This window comes from Pinus tabuliformis, chromosome 8 (genome assembly GCF_031772625.1).
Source record: "Pinus tabuliformis cultivar Carrire ecotype Pingquan chromosome 8, CPIR1, whole genome shotgun sequence".
In the NCBI taxonomy this organism is placed as follows: Eukaryota; Viridiplantae; Streptophyta; class Pinopsida; order Pinales; family Pinaceae; genus Pinus; species Pinus tabuliformis.
Genome location: NC_142294.1, coordinates 471316268 through 471330697, shown reverse-complemented (window position 1 = coordinate 471330697; position 14430 = coordinate 471316268).

Here is a 14430-nt window from a genome sequence, read left to right as displayed (position 1 = left end):
ACCATTCATGTGTGTGTGTGTGTGTGTGCAAATTTATGATAGCCCAGAGCTTTTATGAACTTTACAACATATTTTAGACTAAAAATTACAAACTTTTCCAAGCCAAGATATTTATCACAACCCTACCAATTTCTCCTCTCTAGGACTTCTCATAACTAAACAAGGATATAAATCATGTGCTCAATTCCATAACTGGCCAAGTGGAGGCTATTAACAAAAGTTGATACTTAAGGAGCTATTCAACATTTTAAAAACTTTCCCCTAGTTCACAAGACATTACACATCAATAATACAACATGTAACATACGTTAATGATGATGTTTGTAAACATAGAGCATTCTTATGAGAATTACAACCAACAACCAAGCATAATTAAACAATGTTCCAACTCATCATCACATATATACTTAGCAACCTATCATAATAGCATTCATGAAGCTTTGAAAAAATAATGTCATTTCATTGAAGAGAGATAAATACACTTATCTAAGTTTCTTTAAGCTTCACTTAAAACTAAAGAAGAAAGAGCTACTCTCCACCTAACCATAAGCTCAACTAAGTCATAATTTTTCTTGCAACGAATCACCCCTGAGCTAGATTCGATGCCACAAAAGGTAGCCTCACTCAGTTAGAGAAACGTAAATATATGGAAGATATATGAATACAACTCTCATTAATACATAGGAGTTAGACTATTGTCTATCAACCTACTATGTTAGGGCTTGATACTAATCATAGGGTTACCATATCTGGCTTGCACAACATAAGGGGGTCCTTCTCTACCTAACAATCCCTTAGCACGTCCCTTCCCATTGCTTTTTTTTCTCTCGAACATCAACCCATAAAAGAAAAGGCCCTCTCTTTTCTACTCAACTTGAAGAATTAAACTCTGATTTCTTTAACCAGATCAAGGATTTTTTGTTCCTCACGGGTTGTTGTCACTCAAAAGGTTCTCTACATACCTTTTATTTTGAATTTCAGTTCCCATATCCCCTTATGTGTCTAATGCATGAGCATCTTACTCTTGAAATTGGAAAAAAAAAATTTGAAATGTGGAAGGAATTAGATTCCTTTATTTTATTAGTAAATTAATTTTGTTTTAGTTTAAAGATTAGAAAGTTTGGATATGAATGATGTTAGAAAAAATAAGAAATTTTATCTCCTTTTGTGGATATAGATGGAAGTAGTTTTTTTATTAAGTTTAGAAAATAGACTAGATTTGTAGAAGGAAAAAATATGAAGAAAGCTAAGAATTTTTGGAGAAAAACAAGGAGCTTGGATTCCTTTTTGGGAAATTCCAACTCATCCAAATTTTAATAATGATAGAAGAAGAATTAGATATATGATTATCTATGAAAATATGTACTCAATTTTTTCAATTTAGAAAAAAAAATAAAACTATATGTTAGAAATTTGTTGGAGATTCTGTGAATGAGAAATGTAATTTGAAAGTGTAAATGAGTTTATGTTGCTTGTAGACTTTAGCCATTAATCTTGTTGCAGGTCAGGTAGGATCTGACATCAATTTTGGTATCCTTGATGAAAACGAATTTTGGGGTCTCTTCATTTTTAATATTTTTACTGGTTCAATCTTGGGACCTATGGGATATGAACCCACAAACTCAACTCATCCTCGCTTCCACTGCAAAAAATTAACAACCTTGTGGCCTACATGTAACGTTAATTCATTAAACAAAGTCAATGAATCTATGCATCAAGCCATAAATGCATTAAATCACCATGCACATTAACATAATCACATAAACTAAGCATTAAAATTAACTTAATTGCTATGCTTTTACATGGCACCTCGGCGGGTCTCGCCTCTTTTCAATGCCCAAAGGCTACAATTTATAAAGAAAATTACAATGTTATGGGTCATTTCAAGATCCATTTTTCTCTCCATAAAGCTCTCAACATGATCCTCTCATTTTCACAAAGCTCTCAACATGGATTTTTTCACAAAGCTCTTAACAAATTTCTAAGATCCCTCATGGATCTGATTTTTCTAGCTTTTTAACAAATGCCTTGCCTTTTGATGTGTTTTTTCTTATTTTTTCCTTCATGAAGTGGTTTTCATTTTATTTTTCAGCGTATGGGTCGATGCTCCTACATCATTGTCTTTATCTCTTCTCCCACCACTCTTCCTTAAGTCTTCTCACCCACTTCTCTTCTGTATCAACCCCCTTTTGCATGAGAGAATTCATGGTCTATCATCTAGACTGCATGCGCAATTCATAAATATTCTATATAAGGGTACTTTGGCCATACTTCTAGAGTAGTTATGTACCACTTCCATCTCTTTTAATAATTTTATGCAATTGGTAGTTCAACGACCTAGTTAACTTTCTATGAATTTAAGGGAAACCAGACATTTAATTCAGGGTAAGATATTCTATTGACAAGGAATTTCCTAGTTCCCCTCACAACTTCCTCTCATGACATCATCCCCTGCTACCTTAACCTTTTAGCAATATATATATATATATATATATATATATATATATATATACACATTAAATCCCTTAAACTTTATTAATATATCCATGCTGGCCATTTCCAACAACATAAGTCACAATTACAATTACAAAAATGGAGTGTTACACAAGTGGTATGAAGCCATCACTACCTCGGTTCTCCATTCATGACAATTTTTTGTAAGTTCTTAGAGGATTTTGGTGTGTAGTCTAAAAATAATTAAATAATGAAGGTCGTTAAGGTGAAGTGCCAATCTAGGGTGATGATAGATCTTCCTTCTAGATATGAATATCTAGGGAGGAGGATAAGGTATGACCCTAACTTTAGCAAGAAAGATAGAACCTATCATTTCATGGCACAAAAGGAAGTTATTAGAGTTGATGGAGTCCTAGAGAAATTGCAACCATATGTATTTAAGTTTGATGTCATTGATGAAAAATGAACACCTCAACTTAGTGAGGGACATAGTGTAGATAATACCACTAGTGGATATTGGGTCAAATGTGGGCTCTATTTCACAACAAGAATGAAAGGGAAGAGAAGACAAGTAGGCCATTGTTGCAATAAAATCACCAAAGCTTTGTTGAATGGAATATTGTGGTTGATGAGGAAAGGGAGAGTAAATTGGTGTGGGAGAGCTTAAAATTGAGGGGATGGGTTACCAACATTGATTGTATGTGTACAATGGTAGGGTCATCTAGAAAATTACACAAATACATATACATCATATGATGTTTGTCAAGAATGAACAAGTGATTTTAAAAATAAATTGTATGGAGAACCAAGTTTTGAATTTTGAACAAGTAAACATGGATGGAAAGTTGCTTTATAAACAAAGGTGAACCAAAAGTGATCATCCCAAACCAAATAAATCAAAACAACTAAGTTATAAGTAGTTCTTATTCAAAAAGTCAAACATAATAATAACTATACATTTTAAATACCTTAAACATACTAATAATTATGGATAGAAAAAAATATCATACTTAAATGTAGAAAAACATATCATACTCAAATGTAAAGAAGGGGAATATACATAAATAATAGAGAAATACATATATGAAATTTGTATTATTAAATATAAAATTATGTAAAATGACAAATGAATTTGTTTGATAATGGAGATTTCCGCAATTATTCATATTGTTTAAATCATTCAAATATGAATTGTGTAGAAGTTTTCCCTGTCCAACGTTTTGGGTGGACACTACCCATCTTCAGAGACCAGAAAACAATAATAATCTTTAACTTATTGGTACTCATAAACATTAAATCCATGAAACACTCACAACATGGTAGGTTTTAAAAGAAAAGTTTCCCTTATTTCAATTAAAGTTGATTAAAAATAACAAAACATAGCTATATATACTAAACTATTTATGTGTCCAATGGAAATTTCCTTTTACCTACTAGACAAGAGTTAAACAAGATCATCAGGGAGGACATCTACAGGTAGTTCGTCCAGGTCACCTGGGTCAATCCTGTAAGAGGGTTGCACCCAAAGATGGCCTTCTATGCTAAGAACTTCTTGGAGTTGAGAGAGGGGCTCATTGTTCGACCCCAGTATACGTTTCACCACTAGATGCATGCTCTTCGCATTCCTCAAGGCAAGTTCAGAGTAGGTTCTCATAGACTTTGGGTAGAGACGGACCACTAGGTGGATAGACTAGACAGACTGTGCCAGATATGTCATTACAAGAAGTGGAGACAGAGGTGCACTTCATTCTTGGATGTCTTGTATACTACGACAACAGAGGAAGGTTTCATTGCTTGTTTAGAGATTCTCGGAACCTCGCTGACTTTTTCAGGTATCTCGATCAAATACTTTTGGCCTTATATATGTAGGAGGCTCTTAGGTTCTAAGAGCATATTCTTTAGTCTCCCATCAGACCAGACCCCACACAGAGGATCACGACATTTTTCAAGGTACTACCTTCAGACAGGGGCACCAAGAGATCGATTGATACCAATAAATATCTAAACTCTAGATCAGTGAGGATCCTTGGGACCTCACCCTTCCACACAAGATCGCAGCAGCAGTTCCATCTCAGATCCATGCTTCGGAGGCATACTAGGTCCTCTAGCATTTAGCAACGTGTGAACCCCCTCAGGAAACTATTTAGTGGACAGTCTACACTTGCCATCGGCTCTTCATTGGGCCAACATACTTTATTGAGTTTCTTCAATGTTATTCATTCAGACTCAGATGTTAGGAGAGATGGGTCTGATCTTCATACCTATTAGCTCTTGGATATTCTCTGCTAGGGCCAGACGTTGATTTACTTCATGCAATGTATCTTTTATAGGAGACCGTTTGGTTCTCCTGCTTTGTATATACATCAGTGTACTCAACAGTCTCTTTGACCTACTTTGTGGTCATTAGTTGGACATAAATATAATTATCTTATCTTATCTTATCTTATCTCTTTTTCCTACACCCAGTACAAGGAATCGTTAAATCTTCATAAAACCTCGTCTCAACCACTGGACATCCCCAACTCTAGATAAAACCCTAACCCTCACCATACGAAAATCCTTGTCTCGACACCAAAGTACCTCCAACTCTGGATAAAACCCTAACTCTCAGAATATTCTACGCACTGTCTTCGCCAACACTTTGGCCTCTCAACCATCTCTGATGATACTCATCCAGGTATCAACTTAGGTAGCATCGTCCATGCAATTATTTCTCTGTTTTTCCCTTTTAATCTCATCAAGTGTACGCTTAAATCTGTGATTTCACTCTTGCAGAGATATATAGAAATGTTTGATAACGAAAATTTCCCCACCATCATCCACTTGTGTATCAATACCGATGTCATTGCTTCGTCGTTTTGCAATTATTGCAAATCACACATAGAAATCGCCAAATTCTTCAAGAAAACGACAATCCCATCCCCAACAACCCCCAAACAGGGCCATTATAACAGATTTTTTCATCAATAAATGTGGTATGAAAGAGAAATATGCTTCAAAAGTCTTAAAATATCCCAAGGGTTTGTTTCATAAATCAAGCCAGAATTTGGAAGAAGGTTTGAAGCTGTTAAGTGAATGTGGTTTGACCACCCTTGCTCAAATTAGAAAGGTGGTCCTCTGCAATCCTGAGATTTTTTTATATAAATCCGAAATAGACTTAAAGTTTAGGCTCAGATTCCTAGGGTCTATCATGAAGAAATAAAATATCTGCAAGCTTGTTTATACTGATTCAAGCATTTTAAATTGCAACGAGAATAAGCTTAGATCCACCACTCTCCCCTTAGTCTTCTCACCCACTTCTCTTGTATCTTGATCTCCTTGGGCATGAGAATTCATGGTCTATCATCTAGACTACATGGTTAGTTTAAAATTTTCCATAAGGGCACTTTTCCCATACTTCTAGAGTAGTTATTGATGAGCCCCAAATTTTGGTAACATTTTGGGCTCATTTGGCCTACTTACCTTGCTCAACCCTTCATTTTTTATCACTTATGCATCATTTCTTAGTATATTCATGTTATTTGTAGGAAGGAGGGCAGTCATTATGCCTATGTGGCTAATACATGTTTTTTTCAAGTTTTTTGACATTAAATGGAGCAAAAACCACGCAGATGGAGGCAAGGAGACAGCCAAGGTGGCATTGCGGGTTTATAGGAAGGTTGTCCACAGCCTTGAATGACCTTCCTCGTGATCTCCACCCCAACTCCGAGCTCCAACAGCTATCACCACCGAGCTAGAAGGCAGCCAACGGATTCTACAGGAACAGCAGTTTACTTTTAGTTGGACAGCCAAGCCCCACTAATTTAGGAGGCCAGCTTGGCCCTCATAATGTATAAATATTGAGGTTGTAGCCTTCGATGGGGACTTTTGAACCTTTGTTGCAGATTTTGAATCACGAGCTATAGCTCCGTTTTGCTCTTTGTAAGCCATTTTTGGCATGTTGTTAGACTTATGATTATGATCTTTTAATAAAAGGCAGGCAGATTTGAGTTCAATTCTGATTTCTTAGAGGAGATATAGCTCTCAGGTTCGGGCCCAACCTGAGAGCAATAGGCCTCCTTTCTTTGTATTGTTACTTGTCTTTCCTTTCAGCATTTCATTTCTTTGCCTTGACATGCATTTGGAAAACACAGTCTGCTGATTCAAATTTCTTGATGTGATTAAGTAGGTTAGTTTTATGGATAAAGTGCTTTCAGCAGCTTAGATTAGAGTAGGAGGATTAGAATTCATCAGAGTTCCAAGAAAAGGTTGATCGTACACTCACTTCCACCTCTGTTTAGAGATTGGGAGTGTAGACCGTGCCAACCACCAAAAAATGCAGTTTTACATGTTCATGCAAGCTTTAAAGTCATATTTCCATTGGTAGAAGTGTCCATGCATTTAGATCTTGAGCAATAACTCCTTGTTTCAGCACCATGCATGATTTCTCTCTTAACTTCCATCGTTGTTCTTTGGTTTTTAATAAAACAGTTAGAATAGGTTGATGAATTCTCGGTTTTGTGCAAGACAGAGGTGATTTGTTTCATTTACACTGCGCAGCACCACTTTATCACTTCCTTATCCTTCTCAGCCATGCCTAAGCCATCTCCTTACCTCCCAGCTAGATCCTTTGCCCACCAACTCTTCTATTATCCACGTCGTTTTATCTTTTCGGCCTTCCATTGCCTCTACCCTTCTATCGACCAACCAGCTTTACACACCCCCTCTCCATATCATCTCTCTGTCCATAAGCCATCACAAGCTCCCCTCTCATCCTACCTATCCACCCATACAGCTCATTCACTCCTCCATCACCCAAAACTCCGACTGCAGAACATCCTGTAGAAGTTAGCAGACTTCCTGTAGAAATCCCGAGCTTCCTGTAGGATCCCCTGCAGACATCCTGTAGAAGCTTGCAAACACGGTTTCCAGGCACCTGAACGTTGTGAACTTCTGTGGAATGATGTTAGGGATCCCCTGGAACCTCTCAGAGTCCTCCTGACCTTTCCCAAGCCTTCCTCCCCTTGAACTACCCCTGCACAGTCAAGACCCAGTAAGAAGCACAGTCATAATAACTCCAACCACTTGAGAAAAAATACAAAAACATGTTCTCTTCAGATGAAAGTAGTTTAAACTCATGCATCTCATCTCACTAGAAGTAATGGCATCATTTTTAGAAGTTGCATTCCCACTATTGCATCGTAAGGATTAAGCTGGTCAGATTAGGGTTTACTAGGGTTTCCATGTTTGGTTGGCTTTCAGTTCATTCTTGCAAAGTAGGTTAATTTCCTTTGAGATATCTTTCGTTCATCACTTAAAAAGCTTCTTCTGAGAACATATAGAAGTTGGCTTGAGCCCTAGCGGACTTGTGCCAGCTGACCAAGTGACAGCTGCGACAAGAGCTAGTACTTGTGCATACAGCACCGTCGCTTCCAAGTTTGTTACGAACTACCGGGTTGATAAAATTAGAAAAGGAAGCTCCAGACATTGTAGCATTATTGCTACAATACTGGAACCCACCAGTTATGTAACACTTTCGTTTCTTCTCATAACTGCAGGAAATTGGTAGTTCAATGACCAAATTGACTTGCTAGGGAAAAGGGAAACTAGACTTTTAATTCAAGGTAACATACTTATGTTTGCAAGATATATAGATATATATATATATATATATATATATATATATGTATGTATATATGTGTGTGTGTGTGTGTGTGTGTGTGTGTCGCTTAAACTTTGTCAATATGTTTATGTTGGCTATTTCCAATAATATAAGTCACAATTACAATTACAAAAATGGGGTGTTACACAAGTGGTATGAAATCATCACTACCCCTGTTCTCCATTTATGGCATCTTTCTTTTTGTTTTAAGAGGATTTTGGTGTATAGTCTATGAATAATGAAAGTCATTAGGGTAAGGTGCCAAGCTAGGGTGATGATATATCTTCTCCCAAATATGAATATATATGGACGAGGATAAGATACAAACCTAAATCTAAAAAGAAAGACATAAACTATTATTTCATGGCATAAAATGAAGTCATAGTGTTGATGGAGTCCTAGAGCAATTGCAGCTAGAGGCCTTTAAGTTTGATGTCGTTGATGAAAATTGAACAACACTACTTAGTGAGAGACATAGTGTAGATAATACTGCTAGTGGATATAGGGTCAAATGTGGGCTCTGTTTCACAACAAGAAGGAAAGGGAAGAGAAAAGAAGTAGACCATTGTTGCAACAAAATCAGAAAACTTTGGTAAATGGAATATTGTGGTTAATGAGGAAGGGAAGAGAAAAATGGCGTGGAAGAGTTTAAAAGCAAGGGAATGGATTTCCAACATTGATTGTATGTGTCTAATGACAGGGTCATCTAGAAGATTACACAAATACATACACACCATTCATGATGTGAATCAATAATGATTAAGTGATTTTCAAAATAAATGGTATGGATAACCAAGTTCTGAACTTTGAACAAGTGAACACTAATGGAAAACCACTTTGTAAACAAAGGTAAGCCAAAAGTGAGCATCCCAAACCCAGTAACTTAATACAACTCAGTTTTGGGTAGAATCTCTTATTTAAAAGAATACCTTAAACATAATAATAACTATAGATAGAAAAAAAATATCATACTTAAATGTAGAAAAACTTATCATACTCAAATGTAAAGAAGGAGAATATACATCAACAATATAGTAATACATCAATGAAATTTTTATTATTAAATATAAAATTAATTATGTAAAATAACAAATAAATTTGCTAGATCTTAGACTTTTGTGATCCATATTGATAATGAGATTGTCTTTAGGATTAATCACATGAAGATTTGGTCAATGTTTCAAACCATCTAATGTGGTTAACCCTCAGGACAAAGGTGAAAAAATCAATCTTTCCAAATGTTTAAATAATAGAGATGCATCTCGGTTCAGAATTAGCCGTTATGAATTAGTGTAGAAAAATTATGATCTTCACCCCAACCCTAGTTTACAATTTTGCAAGTGTTTATTTGACCCAACCCACATGTTTTGTCATGCTGATATGATTTTCAGTATGCATTTATTGTAAACATTTAATGAGTGCTTCTATTATTCAACACATTTCCTATCAACTGAAATTAAAGCTAAATTTAGGCAAGTATTTCAAGCATGAGAGACACCTATTTTTGGTCAATGTGGCCCTATAAAAACCCCACAACCTTTTGGGGAAAATTGATCTTCAAAGGATGATTTTAATGCTTGAGAAAATTAGTCTAAGAACATAAAATTAACCATAATACTTATCTCCTTCAGATGAAGAAAATAATTCAATTTCGGGAAATTTGTGCCCACTAAAAATAATTTCCAATTTTACAAATTTCATGCCCAAAAATGCTACCTTCATATCAGTGCCAAATCTGCCTCAAAAATAGTGCAAACTCAGCGTTGAAATTTGTGTTGTAAATGCCTCAAAATTCGTGCCTGAAGGTGCCTCAATTTTTGTGCTAGAGGTGACTGTTTTCCCTTGATTTTTGTGCTAGGAAACTGCCTTGAAATCAACACTTCATGTAGCAGTGAACCTGAGATTTATGCCTCGAAATTCAGGCCCAAACATTGGAGGAACAATCCTCAAGTTTTGTGCACAACAATCTTGAAACTCGTGCCTCTTCCCTCGATTTCTTTGTTGTTGCTTCCTCAAACTATGTGTTAACTGTCCCCTCTATTCATGTGCTTGTATCCTTGAAAATCGTGCTTCTCAATGGTTGCCTACTCCTAAAAATGTGTGCTTCCTTTCTCTAGATGCAAACCAACCCTCCTTGAAGATCTCATTTTCTCCTCTCCTCTTGCTCTCTCAATAATCTCATGAGTGAATAATGAAGAATGAGCTCTCCCTTTTCCTTTTATCTCTTAGAAAAGATTGAATACCTAAACCTAGGATTCAATGGTTGAGATTTAATCTTCAAATCTCAAGATGTGTGGTTGAGATCACTTTTCCCAAATGACCCCCCTCATACATTTGCCCCATTACTTAAAAGCCTTCTAGTACATTTTTCAAGTTGTATACCTTTTTCTAATTTTCTCAACTCACTTTAATATTAGAAAAGTGAACTTAGTACTTTATACATAAAGTCATGTTATAAAGTGCAAGTGACTTTAATATTAGAAAAGTACACTTAGTACTTTACACATAAAGTCACTTTATAAAGTGCAAGTGACTTTAATATTAGAAAAGTACATGGTACACCACTTTTAAGTATCTCTTCCATCCATGACATTAATATAACTCATAAATGTGACCAAGACAAAAGTCATTAATGTGTCTACTAGGATAAAAGGGATAAATGCCTAGTAACACCTCTCCTTGGTATTATTTGCAACACTCCCTCTTACCGAGGAAGGTGTTGTTCACCACTCCCATATTTTCTCTAAAAAAAACATGCTTTCCACTTGGAAAAGACTTGGTGAGAATGTCTGCTACCTGCTCATCAATAGATATATACTCAAGATTCACAACCCTCGCTGAACCCAGTCTCTGATGAAGTGGCATCTGATCTCTATATGCTTTGACCGATCATGAAATACTAGATTTTCAGAGAGTTTAATACAACTCTGATTGTCACAATAAATCATAGTTGATCTCCGTATTTGTCCAAATAGTCCATGAAGCATCTTGTGAAGCCATAATGCCTCACATCCTGCTTGACTAGCTACCATGTACTATGCCTTTGTGCTACTCAACGCCACTAACTTATGTTTCCTATTGATCCATGACACAACTGCCAAGCCCAATGAGAAACAAAATCCAGAAGTGCTCTTCTGGTCACTGACACTTCCAACCCAATCTGAGTCTGCGCAACCAATCAATCTGACCCCATCACATCTGACATAGTCCAACCCATAATCCACTGTACCCTGCAAGTACAGTTGTTCACCACTCCTATCTTGTCTCTGAAAAAAACATGCTTTCCTCTTGGAAAAGACTTGGTGAGAATGTCTACAACTTTCTCATCAATATATATATACTCAAGCTTCACAACCCCTTGTTGAACCCAAACTCTGATGAAGTGGTATTGATAATTTAAGGTATGTTCTATGCTAGAGAATTTTATTTCAATTTCTTTTCCAGATTAGCAATCACATCAACATAAAGTAAATTGTAGATATAACATAAATATAAATCGCAGAAGACAAGCCAAGACAGGAGGACACAAGATGTGGCACTAGCCAGGGACAAACCCCAATGTGGGGAAACCCTTGATCAATTCTTCGTTTATGTTCTTCAAAGTTCAGCAGAGAAAGTGAGAGAGATAGTACATTTACAATAGAAGTCAATATTTTGACTTTTGATATCGCATGAGATCAGTTGAAGACATATTGTTGAAGACATATTACTTCAACTGATTCTCTAAGGTGACTCCTTCACTTATCAAAGTGCTGACTTTCATTCATTTGCTACACATAACCGTGTGACATCATGTTGTACCATCACAATGCTGGACCTAGATGACTGAGCTGCTCTCATCTGTTCTCATCATCATGCTGCTCTTTACTAACATTCCCATCATGCTGCATCATACATCATCATGCTGCTCATTATGCTGCATCTTCTATCATCATGCAACCCTATTCATCATCATGTTGCTCCTTATTGAGATTGCTACAGAGATGGTCTCTACATATTCTTCAAGCCTTGCAACTGCACCTATTGTAGATTATGTAACATCATGATATGAGACGTTCATTCTTGTCATCCTTTATTATGACTGAGATCACTATGCCGAGGTCATGAAAGTGCATTTTTGTGGGATCACTGGAATCATTCTCATCATAATTATGACGGGACTATGATTGTAGGCCGAGACAAAGAGTGTCACTTCAAGACTCTTGTCTTCACAAGTATGCCTGAGACTATTATGTCTCCATGACAGCATATGGATGTCTCCATGACTGTGTATAAGGTGTCTCCATGACAGTGTATAGATGTCTCCATGACCTACATCGTATAGAGTCTCCATTGACTGCACATAACTATCTCCATGAATGAGTCTTCTTGACTGCAAATAAATATCTCTATGCCCTGCGTATAAATGACTTCAATAACTGCATGTAAGGAGTCTCTATGCCCTGATCTACACTACCAGATCTGAGAACATCACATGATGCTGAGAGTGTCTCAAATGAATGCTTCATCCTTCATGAGGCCATGACACCTAAAACCATGGTGCAGTCAATACCCTACTGCGGATTTTCTTCAAGCTTGATTGTGGCTCTCTCTATATCACTGCAGCTACCCTTTATGATTGCAGCTACCCTTTATGACTGTGGCTTCCTTCATATCACTGCAACTACCCTTTATGATTTCATTTAGGGTTGTTTGGATAGCATATAAGCACCAGCGTTTAGGGCTACATATGGTTGTAGTTCATCACTGCGTTTAGGGCTTCACATGGCTGGGAGCCTCTCCCTTCATCTACGTCTAGATGTCACCTGCATGATTGGAATTTAGGGCATCACTTGAAGACCATCGTATTATTCTTGGTGTCTCTCTCCTTCACCGAAAACCCAAAGACGTGGAGAGGAGGAGATCACATGAAGAATTTGTGTCAAAATGACTTCAAGTCCTCTTCTGTTTATACTAAAACGTAGATGATGAATAGACACGTCTATTGGGCTTCTAAGCCTACTCAAGTTGTTGGCTAACTTGACAATTTGTTTTATAACATAAATAAATTCATAACTTCATAAATACTTATCGGAATCGGATGATCTTTAGATCAATCCTACACCTCTCGATGAGAGGGATCCAATAAAAATATCAGCTACCATAAATAAGATGACCCACATGGATTTTGGCCCTAGTTGCCAATTTTAACACTCCCTCTCAACTAGGGAGAACTCCATCCACTGATCCATATGTCTGATTGTACTATCTCTACCATCAGTGCCCTGCACTGCTATGCTCAGCTCTACTCAGCTCTGCTACCTCTGGTTAGCTCTGCTAGCTCTGTTCTACTCTGTTCAGTTCTACTGGCTCTGCTTTGCTCTACTCAGCTCTGCTAGCTCTGTTGGCTCTGCTCAGCTTTGTTCAGCTCTGCTGAACCATGAAGAAGAAGAATTGATTGAGAATGTGTCATACCATTCTTCACTGACCTGAAGTCAGTCTCAGAGTGTGTACCATTGGTCCCAGACCAGTCCTCAACCGACCCGAAGTCAGTGTCATAGTATGTACCACTCTCAATGGTCCCAGACCAATCCTCTACTGACTCGAAGTCAATCTCAGAGTATGTACCACTGGTCACAGACTAGTCCTCTACTGACTCGAAGTCAGTGTCATAGTGGGTACAACTCCTATCACTGGTCCCAGACCAGTATCATTGATCCCAAATCAATGAAGGTCATCCTAGCATAGGGAGTACGATAGATACAACGATGCATCCATCTGTACTACTATGGTCCCTATCCTCATTTCCCTGCTGATTGATCAGATGAGAGGTACTTCCCATGATTCCTAGACTACATGGGTAGGATGCCTCGACAGGAGAACTAATCATCCTGTCCATAGGAGAGTGAATCATCCTGTCCCACAAGAGAGCGAATCATCTTGTCCACAAGAGAGCAAATCATCCTATCCACAGGAGAGCGAATCATGTTGTCCACAAGAGAGAAAATCATCCTGTCCACAATCGCCATGGAGAACACATCATCCAGGCCCACAGGATAACTAATCATCTTGTTCCATAGTCGCCATGGGGTGTCACAAGGGAAGGTTGAACCTTTTACCCTATACAAAGTGCACCAACAAGGGATGGTGAGTCGCCCTGTGGTCATAAGTTGCTCCATTAAGTACCCCAAGCCCCCAGAACTCAATGTATGCAACATGTCGGACCCTTTTACAAGGGTCTCTCAATGACTCCAAGTCGTTCAAGAAGATCACAGATTTGATCTTTCCCCGGGGCTTTGACAAAAATGACGGCAACCTGTACATCAGTCTCAATGCGATGGAGCCTCCTTGCTCAT